At 32.9% G+C, this 18458-nt stretch overlaps 1 non-coding gene across 1 annotated transcript; it reads left to right on the top strand.

Annotated features, from left to right (window-relative positions):
• Positions 1-17981: 17981 nt before the first annotated feature.
• Positions 17982-18054, top strand: Trnar-ucg (transfer RNA arginine (anticodon UCG)). The gene has a single exon. It is a non-coding gene; the product is annotated as a tRNA-Arg (tRNA).
• Positions 18055-18458: the final 404 nt, after the last annotated feature.

The following is an 18458-nucleotide window of genomic DNA, read 5'->3' as shown; positions in this document are numbered from 1 at the left end:
AAAAAACTACATCATAAATAAAGATCTGTAAGAAGGCTGCTAAAAGGTTTTTTCATGGTCGCCAATGCGCACGTGACACCTTTTGAAATACAGGCGTTCATAGACTATGGTTGCTTAGAAAATTTGCTCTACGGTATTATAAGAGGTTTGCAACGCATTAGTGATGAAACCGCCATAGTAACATGAGTACCAAAGTACAAAATCTTTACTATACTATACTTTACCAGAGGGAGACTTTGTACAAAAGTCGATTGCTTGGTACCTCTGTCCCATTTGTGTTCCTACCGTGAAGCAGTTGTGTTTGCATGGCGTGTTTCGGTTTGAAGGGTGGGATATGGCGTGAATTTACTGGGTACAGAGGAATAACACCTGAGTCCTCAGGAATGGCAACGCATGGAGGGTATCGTGGGCGAAACAGTATACTCTGTTATGTCCATGGTACTGCTCATGTCTATAGGCGACGGTTACCACTTTCCATCAAGTGGGCCGTCAGCTTGTTTGCCATTCTAAGTAGTATAAAAAAAAAATACCCTCTGACCGAGCATCCCGTGATTTCCACGTGCAGTATCTACTAATTAAATTTTACGCATCCCGTGATTTCGATGTGCTCGCATTTTTTATGTTTATTGTTTCTTAGAATTCAGCTAGATGTGTGAAAATAAAATAAAAAAAAATTCGGTCAGAGGGTTAAAGGTAAAAAAAATAATAAAAATGCGGATGTGAGTTGCTTGTGTCTGTATGTATGTATATATACGTATATATATACATATATATATATATATATATATATATATATATATATATATATATATATATATATATATATATATATATATTTTATATATATATTGCTAAACCAATCTCTTTCAAACAAGAGGTAGAGGAGAAAAGAAAAGAACACGAAAGCTATTTGGCGCAATAAATGCATCTAATATAAAACTTTAATAGTTAATTTTAAATTTTCGGGCTGTTTATACATATGTATTTTAAATACACGATCGGGACGTTGAAATATAGACAATAAAAATTAGGTATGTAGGTGCAATTTTCCATCGCACCGTCTTAAGTCTCGATTATAAAATATAATATAATATTACGTTCTTAGATATAGTATCTATAATATATCCCGATATATATATTTACAATCATAACATTATATTAGCTTGCACACCGAGCCATGAGTGAGGTCAAGCCCCCTGGGGTATCAGAGGTCAGAATAGGCTTGATAGAAATTGATAGGCCATTTAATTACAAGGTCAAAATATACTTACACCGTTACATATATTTATACAAAAATATATGCTCACGACTATTCCAAATGGGGATAGAAATAGATATCACAAAATACGCCATAATCCCACCTTTCAAACTAAAAAAATATTTGTCAAAGCATAGCTGGTTAGCGGCGAAAATACAAGTGGGACAGTACCCAAGCCAAGACGACTATTGTACAAAGTCTTCCTCTTGCAAACTTTTAAATTTTTGTATTTTATTTAAATGAACAACTTATTTCCTGTTCCTGATAAATCATAATTTTTATTACCAGGCAGGTGGTATAAAAAATAAATCATAAAATTATGTTGCCAAGATCAAATGTCAGACGGACAACATTTCAATTACAATCCCTAAAAACAATAATAATAAAACACTTTATAAACAATTCAAAATGAAATAATTATTTTTGGTAATCACGAAACGAGCTAGATTCTATTTTAAGATATGAAAAATTTAACAGAAGAATTCTGTGGAGCCAATCTTTTAAAATTAATGAATGAAAGAACTCTTTATTGTCTAAAGGCAGTTAAAGTTGGATCTTTACACATATAGATGGAACGTCAAGTATCAAAGACGTTCCAAAAACGACGCGTTCTTTTTTCAAAGTGTACAAAAAACTAAAAGTATAGTATTGTTAATATTTTTACTAATTGTTATAAAATTGTGGAAGAGTTTCTTTGTTGTCTCTAGGCGCTTTCTCCTAAATCTATAGTCGACTAAATCATTAGTCATAAAATTCAGCTACTTTTTATACTGGTCACTCAATATATCCCGATTACGAAGATGAAGTCGCGAATAAAGATTATCAATAACTACAGACAACAACCGTTTGTGATAAGCCGCTAATTAAAAGATTAATACAATCTTATGAGTCAGAGTAGGAGTCAAGAGTATCTGGAATCAGCGTGAAAGCGTATTACGAAACCGGGTCGTCAATAGGTTCATTCGATTTTGCACGGGACCTGATATGCAGGTAGATAGATAAGTACTTCGAAAAGCCTTGTATTTTTTAAAAAGTGAATCGTTTCTGTAGAAGCATTTCTTGAAAAATAGCGCATGTCTAGATGTTATTGATCATTGCATATATAGAATATGCAAATAAAAAATAGTTTTAACCTTTTGACTGCTCTTCTTTGTACTGGTTGCATACCCTTAGTGCCAGACTCATATGGATAACTTTTTATTGTACTTGACTTTTAGGGTTCCATACCAAAATAACAAAAATACAAAATAATCTTTATGATGTGACTTTTCTGTCCATCTGTCATAGCGCTGTATCTCAACTAACTACAAATGCTATCGATTTACCAGAGGGAGACTTTGTACAAAAGTCGATTTCTTGGGTACCTCTTTTCCATTCGTGTTTCAACCGTGAAGCAGTTGTGTTTGCATGGCTGTGTTTCGGTTTGAAAAGTGGGATATGGTGTGAATTTATTGGGTACAGAGGAATAACACCTGAATCCTCAGGAATGGCAACGCATGGGGGGTATCATGGGCGAAACAGTATAGTCTGTAATGCCCATGGTACTGCTCATGTTTATAGGCGACGGTTACCACTTTCCATCAGGTGGACCGTCAGCTTGTTTGCCATTCTATGTTGTATAAAAAAAATTGAAATAGTTTAAGATGTCATTAACGTATTGACCATTGCGAAAGATTTTGTTAAAAAAAAATTGCTAGGAGTCCCAAAGGAGTACTATCAATTTTAAAATTATTCTACTAGTCCAAGTGAAAAGGCTAAAATTAGTATACTCAAAAACTATTTTTTTATTTATTTTATGTTACGTAGTTTTTTACATAAGTACCAAAAACGTGGAACCCCGCCCCGTTAATTTCAAAGCTTATGAAGTGAAAAATATAAAAAAAATTACAGTTATATAAAATAATTACAGTTTCTAAAAATATATATGAATATAACATAATTTTCTTTTATAATTATGGTGCCATGCAATTGCCAAGTCATTATAATTATTACAAAAATAAAGGAAAGAGGAAGAGAGGTCTTACAGAGTTAAGCACGCCTGTTGTACATCTTTATTTAAAATAAATTATAACAATGTAATTTTTGTGTACAATAAAGTATAAATATATGTTGATAGGTAATTGATTACATAACAATTTACAATAAAGTTATTAAATAGATGCTTCCGTAGACACTAAGTAATTGACTTGGGTTTGCGTTAAGAGACTTGGCACTTTTTTTTCCAATTTTTCTTTTAGATGGTTTTTTTTTCAAATATTTCTGACTACGACAAATTACGTATTACGAAATATTGTAAACTTTAATTTTATATTTTGTCACTATTTTATTACTGTTAACTGCCTACCTACTACGTTAGTAGCAGGTAGTTAAATATACTGAAAAAAAACAAATAAACATACATGGGGCATCTGCCCCCTTACGGGGATGCAAGTATGGGCCTCGAGCGATTGCTAAACGAACATAGGTTCTCTGTAAAATAAAGATTTGTCAAATTATAAAAAATCTAATATGTCAAAATCAAAATGGGCGTTGCGGGCAGGACAACCTTTGCAGGATAAATCTGGCTAGGGCGGTGAAAGGTTAAAATTATTAAACCTATAGTTTATTGACTCTGTTTTTTGTTTTTAAATTTATAAAATAATATCGTCCTCTAGACTAATATGGGATTGTCAGCAATTTTGAGACTGAAACTAATGAATTATTTAAGAAGTTTCAACTTTTGAACTGTGCCACTGTGGACTAAACTTGGTGCATGAATAACTTATTTCTGTTTTAAAACAGGCTGAGATTGTCGGGCTGGATTATTTATTTATTTATATACTTTTTTCACACGCTAATAAAACCTATATATACGACATATACATACGCCGTGCGGTCTCGGCATAGATTGGGCTACCCTTTTCTTTCTGGTGGGTGTGTAAGAGGCGACTAATAGAACTCAATGGTCGATAAATGGGCAGCAGCGTTACTCTTAAATCATCACCAAAGCTTAAATGTGACTGCTAACCCACCTGCCTAAGACGAGGCCTATGTTCAGCAGTGGACAGTTAATGGCTGGCATGATGATGACATGACACATAAATATATATATAACAAGAAATTGTTTAAAAAGTACAACTTTTTTAGTTTACAACTAGATGACTCTGTCAAATGTACAGTGATTTTTATTTTTATCATTAGCATGGTTAGTTACATAATTATCTATCAGTCACTATGTGACATTCTCCCTCATTAACTCTTGAAGGTCTTTGCTATGGGATTGACATGGTGAAGCCACATGGCCACGGGAATCTTGTTTATGAAGCTCTAACGAGCTGTTATCATATCGACGCTGGAAAAGTAAAATATGTTAAGAGCCATTTAGTGATTTTTATAAGAGAGAAAAAAATGAAAGAAAAAACAAAATGAGAGATAATTAGATAGTATGGTAAATACGATACGGTAAAATAATTGATATTATATTTTCGGCATATTTTGTATCAATAATTCAAGAGTGTGTTCCTTAAAGAAATTGACTTCAATCGTGGCCAAATCAGTTGTTCTTATTTTAAAACTTTAGAACCGAGTTTGATAAATTTCTACAGAATCAATCTGTAAGTAAATATATCCTTTCAGATAAAAAATAAAATTTCCAAATCGGTTCATAACTGATAGAGTTATGAGATGACAAACATGAAAAATACACTTGAATCGAAAATCTCCTTATTTTGGAAGTCGGATGACTAATAGAAAATATCCAAAAGTTGCGGAGTGTAAACTAAGAAATATCTGTATAGCCATTTACTGATTTGCTAAATCATTTCTGGGTATTTACTGGGTACAGAGGAATAACACCTTAGTACTCAGGAATGGTAATGCATGGGGGGTATCATGGGCGAAACAGTATACTCTGTTATGTTCATGGTATTTCCATCAGGTGGGCCGTGAGCTTGTTTGCAATTTTAAGTTGTATAAAAAAATTGGATATCAATAGAATTGCCCCTTAGTACATTTTGCCATTCCAGTATCTATATTGTTCAGGGTTAGTTAAAGCCATTGACCTTCTCCCTTCAGTTTAGTTTCAGTTCCCTCCACTTAATGGATTACTCGTCTAAGTATATTATCTATACCTTTTATACGTCTATTATTTTACTACTATAATAAAATTGTAGATAGATAGATAGATATATACTCTTTATTGTTTCCTCCATAAGATTATAATAATAAACTTATTATTAAAACAAACAATTATAAGAAAATTGTCACCATCTGATTTAAAATATTTTGATTGTTTGTCAAACTGCGAACGATTAGCACTAGACTCCAAGTAGCGATCTAATAATTTGCCTGAAGATGCTTCGTTTGGAGGTGAAACACATGTCGTAAAACGTGCGTGGTCGCAATGGCAATCGGAAATTGGGGGCTAATAAGGAAGACTGTAAGATTTCTGATAGTAACGATGGTGGTGAATCTTCGAGTGTTGGCAGTCACACGCATATTAATGGTAGCGGAAATAAATAAAATAATTCTAATCAAATGACCAGTTGTCTGGACTTCCGCAATATAACACCTAGTCCAGTAAAATCTAGTATATAAAATTTTCGTGTCGCGGTGTTTGTTACCAAACTCCTCCGAAACGGCTTTACCGATTTTTATGAAATTTTGTGTGCATATCGGGTAGGTCTGAGAATCGGCCAACATCTATTTTTCATACTTCTCAATGATAAAGGTGACACACCCCTAACATTTTTTTTTTAATTTTTTTAACAACATTTTTTATTTTATTATGATTTAGCATTGAAAAATACATACTAATTAAAATTTTCACCCTTTTACGATCAACCCCTGTTTTTTAATCGCGATTTTTATATGCCTCAATAGGGTTGCAAAATGACAATCGAATATAATAATTGTACTACGATAAATTTTCATGTATAGTTCTTGAGATAATGTATATGGTAAAACAACGTTTGCCGAGTCAGCTAGTATTTTATAAAATTGTAGACGATGTTTCTACATGAAAGATATTTAAGAAAATTAATATGAGAGATCTTAATAAAGGCAATAGACGCAAAACAATATTTTTTAGAAATATCGTATCAGATAGATATGTTGTTGGCAGGTATGTTTTGTCTGCATGTATGTTTGTATCGATATCACTTAAAAATTACTACACTAAATTGGATGCGATTTTCACAATTATATCTTTAAAAACTGGAGCTTATTACTAATAATGCGGACTACCAGTCCCATTGTTAGCAATATACCTTGTCAGGCGGACCTCCCCGTCCCCCCCTTGGCAACTATTGTTCTGAATTCCAAATGTACTCATCACGATGGCCTATCATCTATCATCCTTCACTGGTGTTCCGCCAGCATATACCGTTAGCACAGGCGAGGTTACAATTCCATTATCATCCATTAAAAAAAAATATATATATATATATTTATTTACATATATATTTCTCAGAACTATGGTATTATCTATCCATTCCCGATAATTGGATTACTGAACTAGTTTTTAATTATACAATTCATATTGCTAACTGTATTACAAAAGCCAACGCACCTTTATCGCGTACGCCCCTGCGATAATTACTAATGTTTACGTTACACATCACTGCTGTACCGTTATTGGTTATAATTGGAAACACCGATCAATAATGATCGTGTATATACGAAGGAAAAAGTATATTACATTACAGTACCAAAAGGAAGACTTTATAAAAAGTCGATTGCTTGGATACCTCTGTCCCATTCGTGTTTCAACCGTGAAGCAGTTGTGTTTGCATGGCTGTGTTTCGGTTTGAAGGGTGGGATATGGCGTGAATTTACAGGGTACAGAGGAATAACACCTGAGTCCTCAGGAATGGCAACGCATTGGTGGTATCATGGGCGAAACAGTATACTCTGTTATGTCCATGATACTGCTCATGTCTATAGGCGACGGTTACCACTTTCCATCAGGTGGACCGTCAGCTTGTTTGTCATTCTAAGTTGTATAAAAAAAAATGTTATGTACAAGAGACAGGCTCAGACTTTTTAAAAAAAAATATACAATGTTAGTTGCTGATAATGTAGCTTAATGTATTTTCATTTAAAAATTTAAGCATTGAACCAATTTTGATAAATTTCTATGAAACCAAATCGTAAGTCTTTCAGATAAAAAAAGAAATTTCCAAATCGGTTTAGAACTGACGGAGTTATGAGGTCACGAACATAAAAAATACAACCGAATTGACAACCTTCTTTTCTTTAAGTCGGTTAAAAATACTAGATTATATTTATCTCTCAAAGTAATAACAAATTATTTTAAGACATAAATATAATCCTTTCTAATATTATAAATGCAAGTGTGTTTGCTTGTTTGTTACTTTTTTTTGATGAGTGAAAATGGTATGGTAACCCCGCCTGCGCTAACGGGATACGCTGGCGGAGAACCAGTGAAGGGTGATAGATGAGAATGAAAACAGGCCAGTTAGCCCATCATGATGAATTCATCTGGAATTAATAATGATAGTTTCCAGGGAGAACCGCGAGGAGGTCGGCCTGGTTGGGTATATTGCTAGCAATGGGATTCTCAGTCTCCATTACTAACAATCCCTTTCCCCCCGATATCTGTTTGTTACCTTATAGCGCTATAACATTAACTAACAAACTATATAGGTTGGATTTTATCCCAGTCAGAAACCTATCCCAATCACGCAGACGAAGTCACGAGCAAACAGCTAGTATCATATAAATTAAAATTTATTAGTTCATTGCATCACATTCAATTAAGATTTACAGATAAATATAATAAATAATATTACATCAAACAAATCTTGTTTTTTTTTAATTTTATTTTTATTAATGTAGCTCTTTTTAATTAAATTACCAAATAAAGTGTCATTATATATAAAAACCTAAACCATATTTCTTATGAAATATATATATTTTTTATATATTAAAGTAAAATTAGTCAAATTGGGTCTGACTGATCAAATTTACATTATATGCATGCAACGTTTTAAGATATTATTCTCCCATGAATATATATAAATATAGAATAACAATAGTTTTTTTTTTTATTATTTAAATGAATCCCTAAATATATGTCATATAAAATATATACCACTACTTCTAAAAAAAGTACCTACCGGTAATAAATCCATTTTTACTTAATATCTTTATGATGGAAATTGATCACAAAAATTAGATTCGAAAGATAAATCTATTTGTAGTAAATCAAATGAAGTCTATTCAGCTACGCAGATCTTTTCTTTATTATGTTTCCTTTATTCTTGACGTCGGAGAAAACATACATACATATATGTATAGTACATACTATTGTTTTGGAAATTGGTTACAAAATAGAAATATTAGATAATAAAGTACTAGACGGAGTTTAGTTACCAGTCACTATTAAGTATTCACGTATTTTTTTCGTCACAGGTTCAATTATTTGAAAAATTGTCTTTTAAAAATAAGCTGGCTAGCTGGTCTATTGATATGCCAATAAAATCACACACAAACTAAATACTTAACTCATATTCTTGTTACTACATAATATGTTACTTTTTTGAGTCTTCTTACACCGTTTTAGCAATCGTTAAGTTTTCCATCAAAAGAATCGACAACTCTTGTCAAAATTGCCACTTGTCTACGCATTTTACGAAAGCATTTGTACCAATTCTTTTTCGTAAATTATTAGCAACATTTTGTAATAAAGTACCTACTAACTACAACTTGAGGGATCAATCATTGTTCAGTTTGCACGCTTCTACAAGCGAACAGAATGTATACTTTATCTATGGGTGGGCTTTAAACTAAACCACAAAAATTTTAAACTCCGATCCGTGACGATTACGGAACGAAAACACATGACCGGTTTACTAGGAATACAGAAATTCAAAGCAAGCTACCAGACACCGAATAAGCCGGCGTTCCGCGCTGGTCCGCGACTATACAATAGAATCTGTGAACCAATGGTGAGCAAAGAATTATCATCTTTAAAGACTTGAGAATAAAGTTCATTCATTGGCAGTTAGTAGGAAATCAATTCTAGTTTCGTAAGGTACTATACGATTATGTACTTTATTACTAAAAGCGTAGAGTTCTGTAAATTGAATATACGGGTTCCTAACAGTATGAACTGCTTTAGTTTATGTATTCCTGGTACATTCCGGTACAAAGAGGGTCGGGATACGGGATGGGTGAGTCCCGTAGTACCGATTACGGAACTCCAATCAAGTTTCATTTTGTGTTGCCCGCTAATAATATAGTGTAAAAAAGGCCATATACGTATAATAAGTACCTGTTTTATAATAAATTATTTCAAATTCAAAGGCTGTATAATTATTTTTTAATGAAGTACCGAGTTATATTTAAATTTATGAAAGTCCCATGTCGCGATGTTCTATCACGTATAAAAAAAAATCATATTGTTTACTCCAAATTGAGTTATAGAATAGAATAGTTTTTATGCTGCTAGGTGGTGGCAAGGGACAATAAATACTACCTTTGCTTGGTGAGCAATTAATATATAGGGCTTGATATATATATATATATATATCAAGCCCTATATATATATATATATATATATATTACTTTAAAAAAACAAAATAGTAATAGTCAATTTTTAAAAACTATAATAAGATTTTTTTTTATAATTTTTTATAATGTATTATTTAACTATTTAACTATACTACAGACACCATAGAGATAACATACGAGTACGACTATGTTCTAGCAAATTTTTTACTTTTTATAAGTTTGGTAGCATATCTGCAATTTCTTTGGTGTTGTGGGTGCTCATGGGCGGTGGTAATCACTTACCATCAGGTGAGAACTCTAAAGACCTTTATAACACTGTGTGTAACGAACAACAAAATTAAGACAGCCAAGAAAATCATTTCCTAACTTTTTGGCTGCGACTTAGTCCGTATTACTGAGATAGTAAAAAAACAGCCTTCATAAAATTTATTACACATAGTGTATGGGTCATGCTCTTTGCCTGTCCATTTTGGACGAATTTTAAAACAACATTAGTACACATGTAGTTTATTTTTTTTTTAAATATAAATGGAATGGCCTATTATCGGTATACACTGACGGATTATCTTTGTCAGTAAGGAAGATTTAGTGAGAATGAAATTAGGTGAGTTAGCCCATTTTATTGGTTAGTAAAGTTTAAATAAATAAATAAAATAGTTTACAAGAGAGACAGCGTGAAGTTGGGTAATGATTAATCGATACATAACATTTCTTTTAGTGGGCCAATATATAGATAATATATAACCCTTTCCAGAGAGAGACTTTGTACAAAAGTCGATTGCTTGGGTACCTCTGCCCCATTCGTGTTTCAACCGTAAAGCAGTTGTGTTTGCATGGCTGTATTTCGGTTTGAAGGGTGGGATATGGCGTGAATTTACTGGGTACAGAAGAATAACATCTGAGTCCTTAGGAATGGCAACGCATGGGGGGTATCATGGGCGAAACAGTTTACTCTGTTATGTCTATGGTACTGCTCATGTCTATAAGCGATGGTTACCACTTTCCATTAGGTGGGCCGTCAGCTTGTTTGCCATTCTAAGTTGTATAAAAAAATAGATATTGTAACTATGTACAATGTAAACATATTGCAGTATATTAACCATCGCTAATCCCAAGTATTGAATAACGCTATTTATCCTACACGTATTTACGTGGACTAAATTAGCGGGATCAAGGCTTGTTTTTAATAAGCTCCTAATAATATAGGAAATATTTTGTTTTTTATACATATACTAGTACTAGATATAAAGTTTATACTAGTTTTTCTAGTTTTTTTTCTAGTATAAAATTACTATATTTAGATAACGATACGTACGTTGTATTTCCCCTAAATCTCGTTAATATCTGTCATGTGTACATAACAAGACAATTATATTGTACTAGTTGATACCCACGACTTTGCCCGCGTGGTATTTGTTATTCCCGTTTATTATGTATCGATGTATGTGCCTACCTATTTATTATATCTGGTAATACTGGACCAAAATTAACAAATGACGTGGCGTTCTCACTCTTTGCTTTAGGTCATAGTAATGACTTTACTTAAGTAGGTTGTGTATTAAGTTGCTATAATTTTAAATTATCTCACGGGAACTCTTTAATTTTCCATAATTAAAAGTATCTAAAATATTGAATATTTCCGAGATTAGGCCATATAAACAGACAAACACAGAAACAAAAAGTTTGACGAAAAAATCTGGATATATACTATTTCATTTCTTACATCCCCCTGACTCGGATTTTAGCGATTTTTTTTTCTATGTACAAACATTCAACCTGTACAGTTTTATTATATAATATGTATATATTATTACAACGCAATACCGTCTAACCTAAATGATACGCCAATGTTTATTTTGACATGTTAATAATGAGGTCAACGTGATGTTTTATTCTTATAAAACTAAGGTTATTATAAAAAAAGCCTAATATCTGTTTATATCTTTATAAAAATAGCCTAGCGGCGGTCCCGGCTTCGGACGGTTTTTTTAAAATGAAATTTTCACTGATAATGTAGCTCATTTATAGGTTAAAAAAAATTGAATTGAGAATCTCATTCTTAGACTTAAGTCTAACCAAGCATAACCGGGGGGAAAGAGATTGTTAAACCCCATTGCTAGCAATATGCCCTATCAGGTCGACCTCCACGTGATTCCCCCTGGAAACAATTGTAAACAATACTTGTTGAATTTATCACGATGGGTTAACTGGCCTGCTCCATCTTTACCTATCATCCCTCACTGGTGCCCCGCCGGTATATATCGATAGCGCCGGTGGGGTTACCATTCCATTATCACCCATTAATAAAAAAAAAAAAAACAAATATAACAAGTATTATTTTATCTGTAGTATAACTATATTACAAATGGAAACTTTATGCGTTTGCTATGTGTGTGTGATACGTCAGTATTTATATTCATAATTCTAAGGAATCAACAAAGACGTGCGAACTGTTTAGTGTAATTTTAGAACAAACTAAATCGTTTCTCTTGTATTTAAGTTTTTTGAATAATTATAAGTGTTTGTAAACAAAAATGAATATGGGGAATAACCATAAGACGGATTATGAGTAACAAGTGTAGCGATTAACTGTTAATGGAATTATACTACAGCTTTTAGCATTCTGTAAGCAAATGTCAAGAGACGTAACTCTTTTTTTATACAACTTAGAATGACAAACAAGCTGACGGCCCACCTGATGGAAAGTGGTAACCGTCGCCTATAGACATGAGCAGTACCATGGACATAACAGAGTATACTGTTTCGCCCATGATACCCCCCATGCGTTGCCATTCCTGAGGACTCAGGTGTTATTCCTCTGTACCCAGTAAATTCACGCCAAATCTATGTGATATTATTTGTCTGTTTGTCATAACTCAATTTTAATATTGAGATACATGCAGGAAGCTAATATGATACGTTATTCCGAATTTTCGGATTCAATTTCGTGTTTTCGACCATACCGAAATAGCCCTAGCTAATGAAACTTAACATTTAGTTCTTCATAAATCTTACCATAAAAGTACAAAGGATCGATATTTTAACATTTTTGATATTTTTGAACGATATATATTTTGTAATTTTAAGATCAAATTTGTGTTTCGTTCGGCCCCGAAATTTCGGAAAACATTTCGTAGTAGACCCTCAGATCAGTATAGTAGCACTCAGTCTCTACCATGAAAGTTTGTTTTGTTCGAAATTATGGAGCCGAATGAAACTGTTCAAGTTTAAAATTATGAATGAAACATTATTGTTTGTCAATATTATGTAACTGTTGATAATGTATAATATGCCAACAATATGTTTACAATAATTAAACTAAATAAATACAATGCTGTAAGTAAGCTTCGGCTAGATGAACATATCAATTAAAGACGTATATAGCTCTAAAAGGTAAGTGTTCGGTGGGAAAGATATTGTTAGTAACGGAGACTAAGAATCCCATAGCTAGCCCTGGAAATTATCATGGTTAATTACTTATGAATTCATCATGATGTGCTAACTGGCCTGTTTTCATTATTATCGATCACCCTTCACTGGTGCTCCGCCAGCGTATCCCGTTAGCGCAGGCGGGATTTTTATTCCATTTTTACCCATAAAAAAAATAGGTAAGTATTTTAATTATATATGAAAGAAGTGCTATCAAAATAATTAATGTGAATGAAACGTTTTATCGTACGTTTCAATTTAGGGCCCGAAACTTCGGAATTAGGAATTATGGTAGATCCACAGGACAGTGGCGTTTAGTAAAATGTATCGAGGTTGTTCCTTACTCGTCCTTCATGAAGTAGGTCTGTGTTATTTATATGTCCCAAACTGTATTTCTTAATCAACTGACCGCGTTACTTTTAATCAGGTTATATCCTTTATTCTTGACACTTCCGGAAAGACCTCAGTAGAGATAGATAATATATAGCAATATCTGTATTTTTTTTATACAACTTAGAATGGTAAACAAGCTGACGGCCCACCTGATGGAAAGTGGTAACCGTTGCCTATACACATGAGCAGTACCATAGACATAACAGAGTATACTGTTTCGCCCATGATACCCCCCACGCGTTGCCATTCCTGAGGACTCAGGTGTTATTCCTCAGTACCCAGTAAATTTAATACGCCATATCCCACCCTTCAAACCGAAACACAGCTATGCAAACACAATTGCTTCACGGTTGAAACGCGAATGGGACAGAGACACCCAAGCAAACGACTTTTGTACAAAGTTTCCTTCTGGTAAAGTTATGTACTGTAAATAATATATATATATATATAAATAATATATATATATATATATATATATATATATATATATATATATATATATATTCTAAGTTGTATAAAAAAAACCTAATAATCTTATAAAAATAACAGAATCCAATACATAAATTGACAAATAAATATTATTATATCGATTAAACAATGTTTAATTACTAAGACTTTCGTTAAATAACATAAGTCATAACTTAAGGGCTTAACATTATTTTTATAGTAAGAGCGACAAAGTCGATTTTTTTAATAATAATTGATAACCTTCTTTTAAAAGTCAATTTGCTCGAAAGTATTTGCATATCTAACTTTATTATAATATATTTAATTATCTTCAACAATAAGCTTTCAATTCCGCATTCATTTCGCGAGGCCTCTCTTGATTTCTTTGCGAATTTATTATAGGACTGTTTATTATTCTATTGGCATAGTTATAGTATAATTACAAAACAATTAGTCAGTCAATTCGACAACGTTCAAGTTCAGATATCGCTGTAGCCGTTTGCTAAAAATAAACGATAACATTGACCTTGGCTATATTTAGCGCGATTTCCTATCCTGTCATTGTGTAATTATACGCAAATGCCAAGTCATTGTCTGTATTATTCTGGTGCCCTAGTACGTCCTTGACACGTGGACATGAGATACTTTTAGGTCCAGTACTGACAAATGCAGATAGAGCGATTGGACAAAGTATAATGATAAAACCTCAATATGTAAATTGTGCATCGTAAAATACACGATTGCCATGTTAAAAAAAAACTGTTTAAAAAATTGATTGTCACCCGAAATAACATACACTTTCCCGTATCTGTAGATTCAAACGGTACCTCATACATCCAAATCTGTTCAGACATTAAGAGGATATGGAGGATCCATACAATAAAGATAGTAAGAGGATATTATATACATATAATAAGAGGACAAGAAATGACGAAAGTAACATACATACTCATACCCACAAAGGATCAAGATCACGCGGGCGCGCGCGAGCACGCACGCATGCACGTACTCTCGCACTCACGCACACACGCATGCACGCACGCACGCACTGCGCTATCGGTATACCCTGACGGAGCACCAGTGAAGGATGAGAGGTGACGATGAAAATAGATTAGTTAGCCTATCGTAATGAATTCCACTACAATTAACTACGATGGCTTCTAGGGGGAACCGCGTAAAGGTCGACCTGATAAGGTGTATTGCAGGCAATGGGTCAATTAGACCTAATTGCTAACAATCCCTTTCCCTCTCCACAGTCAGGGTTATCATTGCATTCTCAACCATTAAAAAATAAAAAAACTTTTATGCAAAGTCTACCTCTGTTATCCCCGGACACTAATTATAATATCCCTGGGATCCCCCCCCCCCCATGAAGATGAGGTTCGCAGATAGTACTTATTAATTTCATTTTCCTTAGTAATCAAGACAGAGTGGAATCTCATCGCAATCAATTTATGCATATTTGATTGTCTAAATTCCAAGATATTTAAATTACGCTGTTGTATAAACTTTAGTACTATTACTTATGTCGCGGTATAAGTACTGGAAGGGAGTTATAATAATGGGGACACTAGTAACCATTTTGTATGAAATGAAAATAGATTGGTGACTCCATTTGCGTCATTGGACTAAATTTGACTGTTCATATCTATTTATTTATTATTATTATATTTCTCACCACAAACAATTTAGGACTTAATATCTATAGGCGATATATATATATATATATATATAAATATAAATATATATATATATATATATGCACAAAGTCTCCCTTTGATAAATCGACATCTGTCGATCGACAGGCATTCAGTACACGTTAAGATGTCTTGCTACAGAATATTTCATTTTTGCAATATAAATATACTAAATATATAATTTCAATTTAATAGTACTATAATTCGTTTCTACATATTATTATTTGATTATTAATTCAGCCCTTAACTGTCCACTGTTGAACATAATGGCAACGCATGGGGGGTATCATGGGCGAAACAGTATACTCTGTCATGTCCATGGTACTGCTCATGTCTGTAGGCGACGGTTACCACTTTCCATCAGGTGGGCCGTCAGCTTGTTTGCCATTCTAAGTCGTATAAAAAAAAAGCCTTCCCCAAAAGGGGAGTTTTGCCAGTACTTACCACGCTTGGCAAGCGGGTCGGCAACCGCAGCTAGGTTTTTACAGATGTTGCAAGAGGGACGCTGCTGCTTGTCTACCTCCCCCCCCCCCCCCCTAAGCTTCCTTAGCCGCCTCTTACGACACCCACGGGAAAGTAAGGGGTGGCCCGTTTTATGCCGGGACCGACAGGGCGAATTCGTTTTTACATATTCTTTTTTAAATTATACACGTGACGAAGTTTAATAATGCTAACGGAACCATTCAAGATCCGTCAAAAAGTAACGGATACAGACTTGGATCGGTACCTTTTTTCTCTCTCAGATATCCGCACGCACGGATATGAATACTAATATCTGGCACATCACTATTTACACGTGTCACGCGATACTTGCGCGCTCTCTGAGCCCGATTTTGTTGATTCTTTTTTTAATTAATCTATTTCGACGATCCTTCGAAAGGTTTTTACTATTGTGTTGATTTAGTACTAGGCCTTCTGAAATTTATTATTGTTATTTGTTTCTCTTTATTTAGGTCGACAAATCGTCATAGTCGTAGAATACTGACGGATCTTTATATGTAATATTCGTCAGATTCGTCAGTATTCTACGACTATGACGAAATAGTGGACACAATTCGAATATAAATAACAATAATGTTTGTATCGTCAACGACGTTAGCCATCTATTAGTATATAACAAAATAGTTTACATGTTTATTTTTGTTATTTACTTAATTTTCTTACACTGTATAATTAAATTAAATAAATGTGTTCAAATTTTTGTATATTTAAATATTTAAAGTGATTGCTGTTAATACCTATAATACAGGCATGTGCATTAATATATTGTATTGTATTTAATGTTTGTTATACCTATATGTTATAATGCAATATGCTGTTGGTGTTCCTTAAATAAATAAATAAATAAAATATATAAAATGGTTTCATAAAATTCATATATACATGGACACGCGCATGTATATATACAATATTATAGTATTATTGTAGTATTATGATACAGGGTTACGGGTTCAAGTGTTGGTAAGTTATCCTTTAAAGTTATTCACAATTTTAAGTGGTATATTTTATTTAATAACTTTATAAATTAAACTAAACTTAATAAATATATCGTTTATTAATAGATATAAATTTTACTATGAATCTTCTAAGTGATTGCAAATTAATTACTTAGTAATAGGCATGGATAATATCGATACCGATCCAATATCTATATATTGGCTTCTTCTGGACATTGATGGCGGAAAAAAGGTATCATCCACTACGATATCGTCCGTACCGGTCGGATATCTATATTAATTTCGATTCTTCATATAGACATTAAATATTGGATAACAGACATTTAACATATTCGTAATTGGGCCAATATATATATATATATATATTATATAGCTAGCTTTATAATAAATTTGGCACCAAACGCACACAAATAAAAATATAAGTAGGTGTTTTAAATTAAATATAATAATAGATAAAATGTAATGCAAAAAGCATGTCAACATTATAGTTATATACCCACTTATGTATACATAATGTATGATAATTAACGATGTGAGTGTATATACTTATGCAATATATCTTCAGTCTTTATCAAATTATCACGTACAGTACATGTTCAATGGAATAATGCTGTAAAGTATAAAGTTCAGGGACTTTATTGCTATAGGAATAAAGAATAAAATTCAATGGTGTGGAAATAGAAAACTCGAAGGCTCCTAGCGGCAACCTCATGACCTCATCGGTGACGTCGCACGCGGAGGCTTACGTAGCGGGACGTGATAACCTATTTCGCAATCGTTTACTACGACCGTGTGGCCTAATGGATAAGGCGTCGGACTTCGGATCCGAAGATTGCAGGTTCGAGTCTTGTCATGGTCGACAAATTGTCTTTTTGGCAAATAATTTGTTTATTTTTAACAAATTGTAATAAACAAAAACTTTTTTTGGGCTTTGTTTATTTTTTATAGACAATTTATTAAACCCAATCTCCCCATAATAAGAGAATATTGGATATAAGCATAGCTACCTCTGTAGCCATTATCATGTAAGGCGACATTTAAATAAATAAAGGAATTAAACTCTTAATTCGTTTCAATTTTATTTTTGTGGGTATTTTTATAAAAATTCCGAAATCGAAACGGATTTTTACGGTTCCTTTTGCAATTGATAGAATATATTTGTTTACGTGATTTTTTCTAATGACTGTTGTATAGGCATTAAATGATTTATTTATATTTTTTTTTCCTTTATTTATATGTGTTTTCCATAACTGATAATGGCTG

This window comes from Galleria mellonella, unplaced genomic scaffold (assembly GCF_026898425.1).
Source record: "Galleria mellonella isolate WM207_F2 unplaced genomic scaffold, CSIRO_AGI_GalMel_v1 utg312, whole genome shotgun sequence".
Lineage (NCBI taxonomy): Eukaryota > Metazoa > Arthropoda > Insecta > Lepidoptera > Pyralidae > Galleria > Galleria mellonella.
Note: the sequence above shows the minus strand (reverse complement) of the source record. Positions and strands in the feature narration are given on the sequence as shown.